Genomic DNA, 16,246 nt, shown 5'->3' with positions numbered 1-16,246 from the left:
TGGATTTGGTGGCTAAATAAGCTCTAATGCTTAAAAACAATATCTCCACTTATTCATTAAAGGAAGTTGCTTTCCAATAAGGAGGATGCATCTGACAGTACAGCTAATAGGATACCAAATAGAGAGTAGTGTTCTGCTCACAGCCTTGGCGCTGTGTGCACCAATCTGTACTGTAACTAGAAAAAATGCTGCTCTTGGGAGGCGGCATCAGTGAGAATTACCTGCAAGCCCACCTTCTCCTCACTGAAAGCATTTCCTCATTTCTACCAAAAGGTGCTGTCTCAAGCAGAAGATCTCTATTAAACATAAATGTTTAAAGAGCATATTTCTTTGCCTTGTCCCAGAAAAGTCAGAATTTTGCTTGTATACTAACAAAACAATTACAGGTCCTTCTCAAAATATTAGCATATTGTGATAAAGTTCATTATTTTCCATAATGTCATGATGAAAATTTAACATTCATATATTTTAGATTCATTGCACACTAACTGAAATATTTCAGGTCTTTTATTGTCTTAATACGGATGATTTTGGCATACAGCTCATGAAAACCCAAAATTCCTATCTCACAAAATTAGCATATCATTAAAAGGGTCTCTAAACGAGCTATGAACCTAATCATCTGAATCAACGAGTTAACTCTAAACACCTGCAAAAGATTCCTGAGGCCTTTAAAACTCCCATCCAGGGTTCATCACTCAAAACCCCAATCATGGGTAAGACTGCCGACCTGACTGCTGTCCAGAAGGCCACTATTGACACGCTCAAGCAAGAGGGTAAGACACAGAAATAAATTTCTGAACGAATAGGCTGTTCCCAGAGTGCTGTATCAAGGCACCTCAGTGGGAAGTCTGTGGGAAGGAAAAAGTGTAGCAGAAAACGCTGCACAATGAGAAGAGGTGACCGGACCCTGAGGAAGATTTTGGAGAAGGGCCGATTCCAGACCTTGGGGGACCTGCGGAAGCAGCGGACTGAGTCTGGAGTAGAAACATCCAGAGCCACCGTGCACAGGTGTGTGCAGGAAATGGGCTACAGGTGCCGCATTCACCAGACCTGGGCTACAGAGAAGCAGCACTGGACTGTTGCTCAGTGGTCCAAAGTACTTTTTTCGGATGAAAGCAAATTCTGCATGTCATTCGGAAATCAAGGTGCCAGAGTCTGGAGAAAGACTGGGGAGAAGGAAATGCCAAAATGCCAGAAGTCCAGTGTCAAGTACCCACAGTCAGTGATGGTCTGGGGTGCCGTGTCAGCTGCTGGTGTTGGTCCACTGTGTTTTATCAAGGGCAGGGTCAATGCAGCTAGCTATCAGGAGATTTTGGAGCACTTCATGCTTCCATCTGCTGAAAAGCTTTATGGAGATGAAGATTTCATTTTTCAGCACGACCTGGCACCTGCTCACAGTGCCAAAAACACTGGTAAATGGTTTACTGACCATGGTATTACTGTGCTCAATTGGCCTGCCAACTCTCCTGACCTGAACCCCATAGAGAATCTGTGGGATATTGTGAAGAGAACGTTGAGAGACTCAAGACCCAACACTCTGGATGAGCTAAAGGCCGCTATCGAAGCATCCTGGGCCTCCATAAGACCTCAGCAGTGCCACAGGCTGATTGCCTCCATGCCACGCCGCATTGAAGCAGTCATTTACGCAAAAGGATTCCCGACCGAGTATTGAGTGCATAACTGTACATGATTATTTGAAGGTTGACGTTTTTTGTATTAAAAACACTTTTCTTTTATTGGTCGGATGAAATATGCTAATTTTGTGAGATAGGAATTTTGGGTTTTCATGAGCTGTATGCCAAAATCATCCGTATTAAGACAATAAAAGACCTAAAATATTTCAGTTAGTGTGCAATGAATCTAAAATATATGAATGTTAAATTTTCATCATGACATTATGGAAAATAATGAACTTTATCACAATATGCTAATATTTTGAGAAGGACCTGTAGAGGCTGCTGACCTCAACTGGGGACATTATCGGGCAGAAGGAGTACTTTGAAGATCTCCTCAATCTTGCCATCACGCGTTCCCTGGTAGAAACAGAAGCTGGGGACTCAGGGTTGGACTCTTTCATCACCCAGGCTGAAGTCACCGAGGTGGTTAAAAAGCTCCGTGGTGGCAGGGCTTCGGGGATGGATGAGATCCGCCCTGAGTGCCTCAAATCTCTGGATGTTGTGGGGCTGTCATGGTTGACACGCCTCTTCAGCATTGCATTGACAGGGCCTCTTGATTGGCAGACTGGGGTGGTGGTCCCCCTTCATAAGAAGGGTGACCGGAGGTTGTGTTCCAACTACAGGGGGATCACACTCCTCAGCCTCCCTGGTAAGGCCTACGCCAGGGTATTGGAGAGGAGAGTCCGGCCGATAGTCGAACCTTGGCTTCAGGAGGAGCAGTGTGGTTTTCGTCACGGCCGTGGAACACTGGACCAGCTCTATACCCTCTAGAGGGTACTTGAGGGTTCGTGGGAGTTTGCCCAAGTGGTCCACATGTGTTTTGTGGACCTGGAGAAGGCATTCGACTGAGTCCCTCGTGATGCCCTGTGGGGGGTGCTCCAAGAGTATGGAATTGGGGGCCCTTTATTAGGGGCCATCCGGTCCCTGTAGAAGTGGAGCAGGAGTTTGGTCCGCATTGCCGGCAATAAGTCGGACCTGTTCCCAGTGCATGTTGGACTCTGGCAGGGCTGCCCTTTGTCACCGGTCCTGTTCATAACTTTTATGGACAGGATTTCTAGGCACAGCCAAGGGCCGGAGGGGGTCTGGTTTGGGGACCAGAGGATTTTGTCTCTTCTTTTCGCAGATGACGTGCTCCTGCTGGCCCCCTCTAGCCAAGACCTACAGCACGCACTGGGGCGGTTCGCAGCCGAGTGTGAAGCGGCAGGGATGAAAATCAGCTCCTCCGAGTCAGAGGCCGTGGTACTCGACCGGAAAAGGGTGGAGTTCCTGCTTCAAGTGGAGGAGTTCAAGTATCTCAGGGTCTTGTTCACAAGTGAGGGAATAATGGAGCGAGAGATCGACAGACGGATCGGTGCAGCTGCCGCAGTGATGGGGGCACTGTGCCGGTCCGTTGTGGTGAAGAGAGAGCTGAGCCAAAAAGCAAAGCTCTCGATTTACCGGTCGGTCTACGTTCCTACCCTCACCTATGGCCATGAACTTTGGGTCATGACCGAAAGAACGAGATCCCAGATACAAGCGGCTGAAATGAGCTTCCTCCATAGGGTGGCCGGGCACTCCCTTAGAGATAGGGTGAGTAGCTCGGCCATCCGGGAGGGCCTCGGAGTAGATCCGCTGCTCCTCCACATCGAGAGGAGCCAGTTGAGGTGGCTTGGGCATCTATACCGGATGCCTCCTGGACACCTTCCTCGGGAGGTGTTCCAGGCACGTTCCACCGGCAGGAGGCCCAGGGGACGGCCCAGGACACGCTGGAGGGACTATGTCTCTCGGCTGGCCTGGGAACACCTTGGGCTGGAGGAAATGTCTTGGGAGAGGGGCGTCTAGGTGTCTCTGCTGAGTCTGCTGTCCCCACGACTCGGTCCTGGATAAGGGGAGACGATGAGTACGACGAGTACGAGTAACAAAAATTCTAGGTTCACCCAAAAAAAGTAACTGAAGAGCATGACACTGCAACCAACATATTGTTCGTTCGTTCGTTCGTTCGTCGTCTTCCGCTTATCCAGGACCGGGTCGCGGGGGCAGCAGACTCAGCAGAGACGCCCAGACGTCCCTCTCTCCAGACACCTCCTCCAGCTCCTCCAGGGGGAGCCCAAGGCGTTCCCAGGCCAGCCGAGAGACATAGTCCCTCCAGCGTGTCCTGGGCCGTCCCCTGGGCCTCCTCCCGGTGGGACGTGCCTGGAACACCTCCCGAGGAAGGCGTCCAGGAGGCATCCGGTATAGATGCCCGAGCCACCTCAACTGGCTCCTCTCAATGTGGAGGAGCAGCGGCTCTACTCCGAGCTCCTCCCGGATGGCCGAGCTCCTCACCCTATCTCTAAGGGAGTGCCCGGCCACCCTACGGAGGAAGCTCATTTCAGCCGCTTGTATCCGTGATCTCGTTCTTTCGGTCATGACCCAAAGTTCATGGCCATAGGTGAGGGTAGGAACGTAGACCGACCAGTAAATTGAGAGCTTTGCTTTTCGGCTCAGCTCTCTCTTCACCACAATGGACCGGCACAGCGCTCCCATTACTGTGGCAGCTGCACCGATCTGTCTAACGATCTCCCGCTCCATTCTTCCCTCACTCGTGAACAAGATCCCGAGATACTTAAACTCCTCCACTTGAGGCAGGAACTCCCCTCCAACCTGAAGAGGACAAGCCACCCTTTTCCGGTCGAGTACCATGGCCTCGGACTTGGAGGAGCTGATCCTCATCCCAACATATTGTACCATGGGTAATGTGTTCTTATGGTTGTTGTGCTGTGTTGTTTTTATTACCTTTATGGCCCAAATTCCAGTTTGGTTTTATCAGACCATACCACTTTCTTCCACAAGGTTTTGGATACTTTAGTCAGGCCTGGATGTTTTTTTTTTTTTTTTTTGTAAGATAATAATTTAGTTGTGCAATCCTTCTTTTAAGTCCATTCAAATAGAGATTACAGCAGATGGTTGTCACAGGTAGAACACAACCAGTACTTACCAAACATTCCTCCAGCTCCTTCAGTGTTGCCAACCTTCCTGACCACTTTCTGTCTTGTGTTTTTATCGGTCATGAAGAAATTTCCAATTTTAGAAATGGCACTCTTGCTCCTGTTGTGGAAAAAAATAATATTATGCAAGCAGTGTTATGGTGAGAATCATTTTGTGAGGTTTATTAAAGTAATCTTAATCAAGATAAGAGCACAGATTCCACCAGAGTGTAAGAGTGTTCATCTGGTTCATAAAGTGTTTGTTTGCACAGTTCTTTTATTCGAAAGGACAGATGGGTGTGAAAATATTTAAAGGCAAACTGTGGGAAACTACCTTCTCAGGAAGTTACTGTGAGAACTGATTTGTTGTTTGTCTATTTTGTTACAGCTGCAGAGCCAGCCCCAGTAGGTGACCTTCACAGTAGCAGAACCAAAGTCTCACCAAGAGTCTCACAAGCATAAGACAATAAAGATATAACCTAACCATGAGTTCCCAGTCATAAGATTATGGAAAGCAAAGTTTAACCAATGACACTGAAAGAGATTTAAGCAAGAAACATTTTGTTTCCCCTGCGATGGACTGGCGACTTGTCCAGGTTGTACCCCGCCTCCCGCCCATAGACTGCTGGAGATAGGCACCAGCTCCCCGCAACCCACTATGGAAGAAGCGGTATAGAAAATGACTGACTGACTGACATTTTGTTTCCATAACATTCAATATTTCTTCAAATTTGTTTATGAATGTCTTAACTGTGCCATAGCAAACATATAATGTTTATAATTATTTTTGTATGCTGCTCCTGATTGATACAGTTATACAATCATTTGTAATCTCTCTGCTCACTACTTCTTTAGCTAAAAAAAATGCAAATAAGCAAATGTCCTCCTATAGGACCTTGTTCCCAGTTAATTTATCTATAACTGATGGTAGGTGTGTACCCAGGAAGACTGACTACTGGAAATGATTCAAATGTTCAAACACAAATTAACTTAAGTATGCGCACGCTTACGCAACAAGGCTATTTCAGCATTTTTAATTTTTTACGCTTTTTGCTATAAAAGAGTTGCATTGTATCCAATTCAATTCAATTCAGTTTATTTATATAGCGCCAATTCACAACACATGTTGTCTCAAGCACTTCACAACAGTCAGGTACATACATTCCAATTAATCCTAACAATTGAACAGTGCAGTCGGAGTAAGCTTTTTATTCAAATTGGATAAAAAGTTTTTCTATCTAAGGAAACCCAGCAGATTGCATCCAGTCAGTGACTTGCAGCCTTCCCTCCTCCCGGATGAGCATGTAGAGACAGTGGACAGTCACTGGTGTTGACTTTGCAGCAATCCCTCATACTGAGCATGCATGTAGCGACAGTGGAGAGGAAAACTCCTTTTTAACAGAAAGAAACCTCCAGCAGAATCAGGCTCAGTGTGAGCGGCCATCTGCCACAACCGACTGGGGGTTTGAGAGAACAGAGCAGAGACACAAAGAGAACAAAGAAGCACTGATCCAGGAGTACTTTCTATGGGAAGGAAAAGTAAATGTTAATGGATGTAGCTCCTTTAGTCGTTTCACCTAGAAAGAAAGAACAGATAAACTCTGAGCCAGTTTTCAAGGTTAGAGTCTGAAAGAGAGCACATAGAATTAGTCACAGTAGAAGCTCAGTCAGTAGCTATGTCTAAGAGAGAGAAAGGGTTAAATACTGAAAAACAGGGGCGGGCCATGTGGATCATCTGTAGAGGGTGAGCATTAAGTTGTTGCCAGCAGAAGCTTGGACGATGCCCCCCTTCAGAAAGGTGTCACAGGTAGACAGAGTCAGGCCAGGTGTAGCTTATAGGAAGAGAAAAGAGAGAGAACATAAAGTTAAAATTTGAAATAACAGCAAATAATTCAAAATTGGAGAGTAGTGTGAGAATGTAGCGAAGAGAGTGAAAGTGGTCATTATGTCCTCCAGCAGCCTAAGCCTATAGCAGCATAACTACAGAGATAGCTCAGGATAAACTAAGCCACTCCAACTATAAGCTTTATCAAAAATGACAGTTTTAAGCCTAGCCTTAAAAGTAGACAGGGTGTCTGTCTCACGGACTAAAACTGGGAGCTGGTTCCACAGGAGAGAAGCCTGATAACTAAAGGATCTGCCTCCTATTCTACTTCTAGAGACTCTAGGAACCACCAGTAAACCTGCAGTCTGAGAACGAAGTGCTCTGTTAGGAACATATGGAACAATCAGATCTCTGATGTATGATGGAGCTAGATCATTAAGGGCTTTATATGTGAAGAGGAGAATTTTAAATTCTATTCTGGATTTAACAGGGAGCCAATGAAGGGAAGCTAAAATAGGAGAAATATGATTTCTCTTTTTAATTTTCATCAGAACTCTTGCTGCAGCATTTTGAATCAGCTGAAGGCTTTTAACTGCATTTTGTGGACATCCTGATAGTAAAGAATTACAATAGACCAGCCTTGAAGTAACAAATTCATGGACTAGTTTCTCAGTGTCACTCCTCGTTAGACTATTTCTAATTTTGGCAATGTTCTGGAGGTGAAAGAAGGAAATCCTGGAAACCTGTTTAATATGGGATTTAAATGACATGTCCTGGTCAAAAATAACACCAATGTTTTTTACTTTATTACCGGAGGTCAATTTAATGCCATCCAGGTTAAGTGATTAACTAAGCAGTTTCTTTTTTAAAGACTCCGGTCCAAAGACGGCAACTTCTGTCTTGTGTGAATTTAGAAGCAGAAAATGTAAACTCATCCAAGTTTTCATGTCTTCAATACATGCTTGTAGTCCATCTAACTGGTTGGGCTCATCAGGATTTATGGATAAGTAAAGCTGAGTATCATCAGCGTAACAGTGAAAATTTATCCTATGCTGCCTGATAATTTGACCTATTGGAAGCATATATATAGTAAAGAGAATTGGCCCAAGTACTGAACCATGTGGTACTCCACAATTAACCCTGGAGTTTAAAGATGATTTATCATTTACATGAACAAACTGGAATCTGTCAGACAGATACGATTTAAACCAGCCTAGCGCTGTTCCCCTGATCCCTACAGCATATTCCAGCCTTTTTAAGAGAATATTATGGTTGACTGTATCAAATGCAGCACTGAGATCTAACAGAACCAGAACAGACACAAGTCCATTATCTGAGGCCATAAGAATATCATTAGTGTCTTTCAGCTAAACTTTTCTGATTGTTACAAATCAGATCACTAACTAGCAAAGTCTTTGAAGAGAGAGATCTTATGTTCAGTAAGTCACATTTAATTGTTTTATTTTTTTTTCAGTCTAAGTTGTGTTTATTTTTAGGAGATTTTCATGATTTCCTCTTTTAACATTATTTTTTAATCTATTCAGTTTTGGCCATGGGTGAGACACTGTCTTAATAGGGTAATGACTGGGTAGCAGTACAGAAGCTGCAGAGAGGAGTGTTAAACTACGACCCTGCTTCCTGGTCTGAACCCTGGGTTGTCAGAGTTTTGGAGAACTAATAAATTCGGCCAGTTGAATAATATGGAATGTGCCTATATGTCAGAATAAAAAGTATAAAATGTTCTGAAACTATCTACCTGGGTCTCAGTTATTTACTTTACAGAAACATGGCATTTTAACAGTGGCGTGTAAATTTATTTCCACCATATTAATAGAAAATCTGTTGTGTCATCACTTCTTTGTAATAGCTTTTCCGTCCAAACATGCAGCTGTTTTTGGTACTGATGACTAAATAGTGGGAGATTTAGGGTCCTTATTGGTTTACATGTTACATTTAAACAGACGTTTTTAGTTAGGATAGCATCTGGGGTTACCCAGGGTTCAGTCTTAGGCCCACGTCGAAGGCTGCTGACAGTTGAATTGGGGATGACAAATCTTGTTTGTTTCCTCTTTTACTGTGTACTAATTAATTTGTCCTAACAAAACAGCCTTTGATTATCTTCCAAGAGTACCGAATGTTGCAGAAAGACCAAGATAGAACAGAAAAAGAAGAACTCAAATTTATTTGTTACAGATAAGCTTAAGAATTTATTTATTTTATTTTATTTTTTTACTTTTAGGGTTTTGGATAGTCAGGCCCCTTGGTTATATTACTGATCCGTTAAACCTCACACTTACCTTCCCTTCTCTTATTTTATGCTATATTGAGATTGTGACATTTTTAGGTGCTTTACAAATTAGCACTTAGTGAAAATTGGAATTTTGCATAGTGTTATACATTTACTTGCCTATTTGTATGTTTTGTTTTGCTTTTTGTCTCTTATCTCCCCTGTCACTCGACTGCCCGAGTAAGCAGATTGCCACTTCTCCTAATGCTTGCTCCAGGTTGCTTGCTGGTAAAAAAGGTAGTTTGTTCCTCCCCACTATTGCCTAACAGGCAAGTTGTGGGGATTTAATCAAAGTACAAATTTGATGCACTCTATCAACTTCCTTAGCTGCAAAATTCATAAACTGGCATTTTATAATTACAAATTTACTGAATCTGACTATTGAATTGAGTTGGCTCATAATTCGATTGATTCAGACTGTTTTTTCATACATTTTAGCTGAACTAGTCCAATAGAACCCCAGTTGGCACTGAATATTAAGCAAAATTAAATCAAACTCACAGGTTTTGTGTTCTTGAGAGAAACAAGAATTACCATTAGAAATGCAGCCTCGGTGTGTTAGACTTTTACCCTGGATTCTGTCTATACTGTAATTACTGCCTTTGGAAGCAGGCTGATGCTGTAAGGAGCTGTTTCTCTCTTGTTCATGTGCCTGCTGTCTCTCTCCCTGTCTGGTTTGGTTCAAATTAAGACACTATTCCACTTGTATTTCACTTGGATTTCAGTAAAGAAAAACCTTACCACCTTTCTGCTTTATGTCTTGATGTGAGAAAATATTGCTATGAGCTAATGTCTTAGACTTCAGACCAACACTGTGCTGGTAAACATTCATGACCAGAATGTTGAAGAAATAACTGAAGGCATCAAGCTGTTTCAAGATGAAGTAAATGAACGTTTTGCAGACATTAACATCAGTATGAAAAGTGGCTCACATTTACTCGGCTCTTAGATTTCATCATCTAGGGGTGTTTGAGGAGTGAGTTTTGTCAACAAACAGAGCTCTACAAAGCTAATCTTTCCTCAGCTTCTGAAACAAAAACTATTTGCAGAAAAAGTTAAAGTTTTAATCAATTTAGAAAATTGTGGTTGCAGTTCTGTTGCTGGAGCTGAGCTGTAGAAGCTTGCAGCAGGAACACAGTGATGCTGAAGAGCATTAATCATTTTGTCAGTGTCTTTAAAGGGCCAGAGGAAGCCTAATATTAGACATTTTTCTCAGCTGAATAGACTCTGCTCCTTTGCTTTCTGGTTGCATTTTTTTAAAATAAGCTAAAAATGTCAAGCTGTTGAGAGAACACTGCTAATATCTAATTTGTTGTAACATGCAGACAGTTTTGATTCTTATGTATGTGCAATGTGCAGGTCAAATATGCTCAGCCTTGCTCTGAATTTATGGCTTTGAGGGAAATGTGCATGTTAAATATCGGAAGCTGATTCCGCAGGATGGTTCACAATGGGGATTTGAAGAACGGAATATCATTCAGCCAATCTCTCCTCAGGCTGCCCATGTCAACCCTCAAATTCCCACATAATTTAAAACCCTCTAAGCTAAAAATATTTCAAGTCTAGCATGCCTAATGTGTTCAGTTTGATCCATACTTTACATGCCTTTTTCACTTACGATTTAATGCACTTTATATCTCTGCTCAGGCGGTGAATAAATTTGCAAATGAATGTCTGCTTTGATTGAGGGCATCTTGACAAACACTCAAGAACATTTCACTGAGAGAAGATTGTTAAGTGCAGGGCATAACATTTATATTTTAGACACTGAAACGGGATTCGGTAATAATGGCAGCTGAAACCAGATATATACACATTGTATGAAAAAACAGTCTTTTTCTCGCTGTTTGAGATGAAATCAGACTAAATGTCCTGTTTTAGGTCAGTTACAAAAAAAATAAAGTTATTTTGTACTAAAAATAGTAGAAAAGATCTTTTTTAAACGACGTGTTCTGAACTCATGTTCAGAATCTCATTAGGTTTGTGGGTCGCTTTGCTTGCACATGACTTCTTAGTTCTGCCCATAAATCTTTCTATGAGACCTAGATTAAGGCTTTGTTGTCCTAAAGCCACTTTCTAACTAATTTGGCAGGATGCGTTGTCCATTTAGAAGACCTATTTGTGCTTATGCTGGTTCTTGGGTGATGTCTTGAGATTTTGCCTCAATATTTGCACATAATTTTATTTCTTCATCATGGCACTATTTTAATGAAGTGCACAACTCATTCGTGCAGCAAAACTCTCACACAGCATGATGCTGCCACACCATGCTTCATATTTAGGACAATGTTCTCAGGCTTGCAAGTTTCCCCCTTTTTTCCTATGTAACAAATGTAATTATGGCCACACACTTCATTGTTTCAGTTATGTTCAAGTTTAATCGGAACACAGGAAATGTCTCCAGAACTTAAGGTCTCTCTCCCTGACTACATCTGCAAACTGTAATATTGCTTCTCATGTTGCTTTTGAAGTTATGGCTTCCTTCTCACTGAGTGGCATTTCAACCCATCTTGGAAAGGGACTCATTTGACTTTGAAAAATGACTCTCCCATACCAGCTTAAGTCAGCAACTTCTCAGGTTTTTGTGCAAGGAATTCTGCAGTTAATTTGCACATTTTGCACCGAAAAAAATTGATTTGTGGAACACAGCTCTACAGCATGATGGCTGGACATTCCCACGGTGTTTATGCTGGCGTTTGAACAGGTAAACATGGCACCATCAAGAATAAGGAATTTGTACCTAAGGTTGAACAAGACTAGTGGAGCTCCCCAATTCTCTTTCTGATATTTTGGCTGATTTCTTTTCATTTTTAAGTGAAACAATTCCACAGATGTGCCTTTTTGAACTCAAATGTTGTGAATTAACCAATCAGAACCTTACGAAGGTCTTTAAAGGCAATAAATATATTTCGGTAATCCTAACTGACTTAAAACAACAAACAAAAATGCCAGAGAGTGAAACAAAAAAGATTCTGTTTTTTTTCCTATACGTTGTATGTAAATATCAGATTTTAACTGCATGTGAAATTGTTCATGTTTAAGTTTGCTGAAACAAGCAGTGCATGGCTGTTTGGGCTCAGCAAGGAGCAATTTAAACAGATAAAGATTAAATTATTTTTGCAGCTGAGTTTTATTACCCTGCAAAGACTGTTGCTGGACCATTAAACGTATAAATTAATTTCATCATCTGAGATCAAATAAGTAAACTAAACTCCAAAATGTTTCTGCACAGCAACTGTGCTTGCATTTTATTTTGAATAAAAGTCCTTGTTTTGCCATTGAAGGTGATGTAATGAAAACCTTAAAACCAAAATCTCAAACAAATAAAGAGTGCAGACTGTGGCCAGCTTTCAGCTCCATTTAGGTGCATTTCAGACCTTTCAGAAGCAGCCCCAGCAGCTTAACCGTTTACACTTTAACAGAAAGTGCAATTCGAATTAAATGAAGCATCTTTGGAAGGCACATAAACAGAATGGTGCCAGACCATTAGTATTATTTCAATGTTCCCTGAATAAATAAAATAGTAATAATGAAAGGGGATAGGATGGATGACAAAATGACTGCAGACCGCAGTGAAGACTGGATCTCTTCTCTGTGGTGTGTGGGGGGGAAAAGGCTTCAATGACTGAGTCAGCTGTGCACTTCATTTTCTGAGCTTCTGATTTATTATGACCACCCTCATCAAATGGCTCTCTATGTTATACATTCATTTTGTGAGGAATAATTGAATTGCCAACCAGTCTGATTGGTGCAGTCCACGTGGAACAGATGGCTGTGCAGCCTCTGGAAAAAACACTAGGTTTTATGCATACTTCCTGGTTTGATTTTTATGATGGTTGGAAGGAGTGTGCACAAGACTGAAAGGATCTAAATCTGACCTGCAGGGCAGCTTCCTTTTTTGTGGCAATTTACCAGAAGGCCAGGAGCTGCGAGTGTCCGACACGAAGATGGTCATCTGGGCTTTGTTGAAGTCTAATAATCGGACAGCAGGGAATGCCGACAAATAGATCCGCTCTCTGCTAGTGGAGAGCCATGAAATATTAATCCTCTCCTCTTTCCTGACAGTGAGAAATAGTCTGCCAGCTAATGTGCATGCATCTGCATGTGTGGGTCCAAGTTTGTGTTTACACATTAGGTAAGATGATAAAAATGGAATGGGCAAGATTTGGTGTTTTATTTATATTAAGTTACAATATGGCTCCTAAAATAACGTCCTATTGCTTATTCACTATAAATGAATTCTGGAGCAGAGATGTAGAAAAGTCCTGAATAATTTCAACACAATTAAAGTTTCAAAACACATTAGCAAGTATTTTTCTCTGAACCAATGAGCTCTCAGTGAAATGTCTGCATAACTCAAGGCGGTGGAGGCAAAGAGTTAATGTTGCAACATAGAAGCAAGACAATGTTTCACTTTAGGGACAAGCTGGGCACCACTGAGACCTCAAATGACATGATAAATAGATTTCCGAGGAAAAAAAAGCTTCCCTTAATGGCATTGTGGAGCCATAATGGCAACCTGGACAATGGAGTCAAGTATCAGAATGACCACAAAAGCATTGCTCTTTCTTTTGCTTGTTTTTCTTCAATGGACTTCATGCTTTTACTGAGGTCAAATTATTTGATCACAAGGAAAAAGTGCCTTTTTGAAGTTAAACTGAACTGTATGAATTAAATTGACACTGCAATCTTTAATCTGTGCAAAATAAAGCCAGAGTAAACTGCAGACCGCATGACAATATATCCAAAGACACCAAATTAAATCGATTATTGTCATTTTATTGGATAACTAATGGCATGTAACAAAGCAAGAGTTTCTTCACACTCTTTAACAGATTGGTATTAAAAAAACTACTGAAAAGAAAATAAATAGATTATAAAGTGCAGAATGTTAGAAACAGTTCAGCATTTTACCAGCTTGAGGCAGAAAGCTGTGTAGCAGTCATATGGTTCTGCTTTTGATGTTGAGGTACTGTTTGCCTGAGGGCACTAGTTTATAAAGTTCATGGAGAGGGTGTGAGGAGTCTCTGAAAGTGTTCAGACCCCAGTTCAACCAGCTCCAGAACAGATCCTACACAGAAGGTAGAGCCACTCCAATTAATAGTGTAGCTCCCCTCACTATCCTCTCCAGGGCCCTATTGTCTGGCATATTGCCAAACTAAATAATTTTATTTAAAAACGGAGCCTTGATTGATATACTGGGTTAGGTCTGTACATTTAGGTTGTTTTTTTTTTTTTTTTTTTTTTGCATTTTTAAGACAAAGAAATCTTTTAATGTTGTGTTTTTATGTTCCTTGGTTTCTATCTGATATTCAGGCTGCGTTATTTGAGCAACACAGACAAAAGTGAAGTGGAAAGTACTTTGAGACGATAGGTCTGAAATAGAGGCAGCAGTGGTCGAAATAGCAAATAAGAAAGTGACTAGTGGCAGTTAAAGAATAAGAGGAATGAACAAAGCCTTGCAAGATAAAAGTGGTCCATTAATGTTGAATTGAGCTGTATGGGCTAGAGTTTATGAATTAACAAGAAAGGAGGGTGAGCAAAATTAGTTTTTAAATTTGAGGCTGAAATTGCTTAGCTTCCTGAAAGTTTAAAGCAAGGTTCATGTGATTTTTATGTTCTCATCATCACATATGTTAAAATAAATGCATAATGACCACACTGGACTCGATGAGCGTTGCTTCAAAGAAGTAAAAAGATAAATTATCTTTTTTTTTATCAAGTGTCCTATTTTGCCACAATATCTTTGCACATCTTTTAAAATGTTTTTATTATTATTATCATTTCCACTTTACCAGAAGTGGTAATTCTACTTTTGTATTGCCAGTATATTATACAGTTGCACAGAGGAATGAGTAGAAAAGATGAAAATGAATATGTGTAACAATACCCAATCTTATTTCAGGGGTGGATAAGGAGGGATGTGTTGGGGCTGGGGATTTAAATCCCCACAAGGTTCTAATCTTGTTTGGGTTTATGTACAGAGGATCGGTTCAAACTGAAAGGCTCTCTCCCTCCTTTGAATACGGGGAAGGCAGACTAGTGGCTTTCTCCTGGTCTACCAAGATGTTCCTCTGTTTTATAGACTGTTTGTCACAGGGGGAGTGGGCTGTTTTCTATGACTAATCCAGCTATAAACAGCTCTTCTGACATACCTTATTTGGCTGAGCTTTGTTGGTGCTCCATGAAAATAAAGCTGTAATAAATCCTTATATGTGTGAATTCCCTACGTTTTTACATGCAGATTACAATGTGTACACCTAAATACACCTATTTTATTTCAATGTGCTGCTATAAAGTGAACGAAATTCAGCAGGCATTTACAAGAACAGGGAAAATATATTTTCTATTATTTTTATGTTTGTCATCTGTGGTAAATGGTGCTGCAGTAATTTGTCTTTGGAGCTCTGCCTTTCAGTGTGTATTTGGAGAGAAATAAAAAAAAACACAGGTTTCAGCAGCATTCACCAGCAACTGTGCAGGGTAACTGTGTGGGAGGAAAAATGAAAGGCAGAAATCTAAATGTGTCTGACACAGCGTCCACCATCCTCGGTGGATCCCTCTGAGAACTCTAGGTAGACTGGCTGCAGGTATGTGAAACACAATTCAGAGGTGCTAGATGCATTAAAAATAAATATCACAGAAATCTAGCCAGAGGCGGCAAGAGGCACATTAACGTAATGGCAGTCGGCTTGAAAAATTCCCTCATAATGTTCTCATTCCAATTGTCTTTTACGGATTGATGCTAAAAACAGGAGTCGAATACCATGACAGACGCAAACATAAAGTCAGCCATCTCTTTGAGAAATGTCATGAACTGTAGTGTTGGGAGGGAGTTTTATATGCTTTTGCCTGCAAGGGGCAATCTCCCTCAGTAGCACCTCTCCTTGAGGCTCAATGAGACCACAAGAATAACAGCTAATCAAAGCCTCTTGTTCTGACGGCTCCTGAGAGGAAAAGGACTACTGCCTCCCTCCTAGCACCTTCATCTAAAGGGTGAAGGACTCCAGTGTAAAGGGGGGTGAGAACTCCCTTAAAGCCCATCAATCAAACAGAACAATAAAAGCTTTTCATTTCTGCCTGATAAGATATGTGTTGACCTGCCATCATTTCCAGTGTGTGCAGAAAATATTGGGCCTGTAAGAGTATGAGTGACATTTAAAGCAATTTCCTCACCTTGTCCCTCCTCCCTCTCATAGCTTAATGTCATCAGGCTCTTTAATCAGAGAAACATGTTTAGGTTCTCTCTCATTTTGACAAGTTCAACTTCAGTTGTTCATTAAGAAATCTGTTATCACCCTCTGTGGCTGATTAGCGAGTTTGTTAAATAATTATCCTCTTCACAGGAACCTGCATAACATTCTGACAGGTCACATTCATAGCAATAAAGCCCTATTAGAGTCTATTAGTACCACCCGAGACCGGCGCTGCAAATTGAGTACATGGTTAGAATAGATAGAATAGAATATAATTCTTTATTTGTCATTGCTCCACATGGATGCAACGAAAT

Source organism: Girardinichthys multiradiatus, chromosome X (assembly GCF_021462225.1).
Source record: "Girardinichthys multiradiatus isolate DD_20200921_A chromosome X, DD_fGirMul_XY1, whole genome shotgun sequence".
Taxonomy (NCBI): domain Eukaryota; kingdom Metazoa; phylum Chordata; class Actinopteri; order Cyprinodontiformes; family Goodeidae; genus Girardinichthys; species Girardinichthys multiradiatus.
This window is presented reverse-complemented; position numbering follows the sequence as displayed.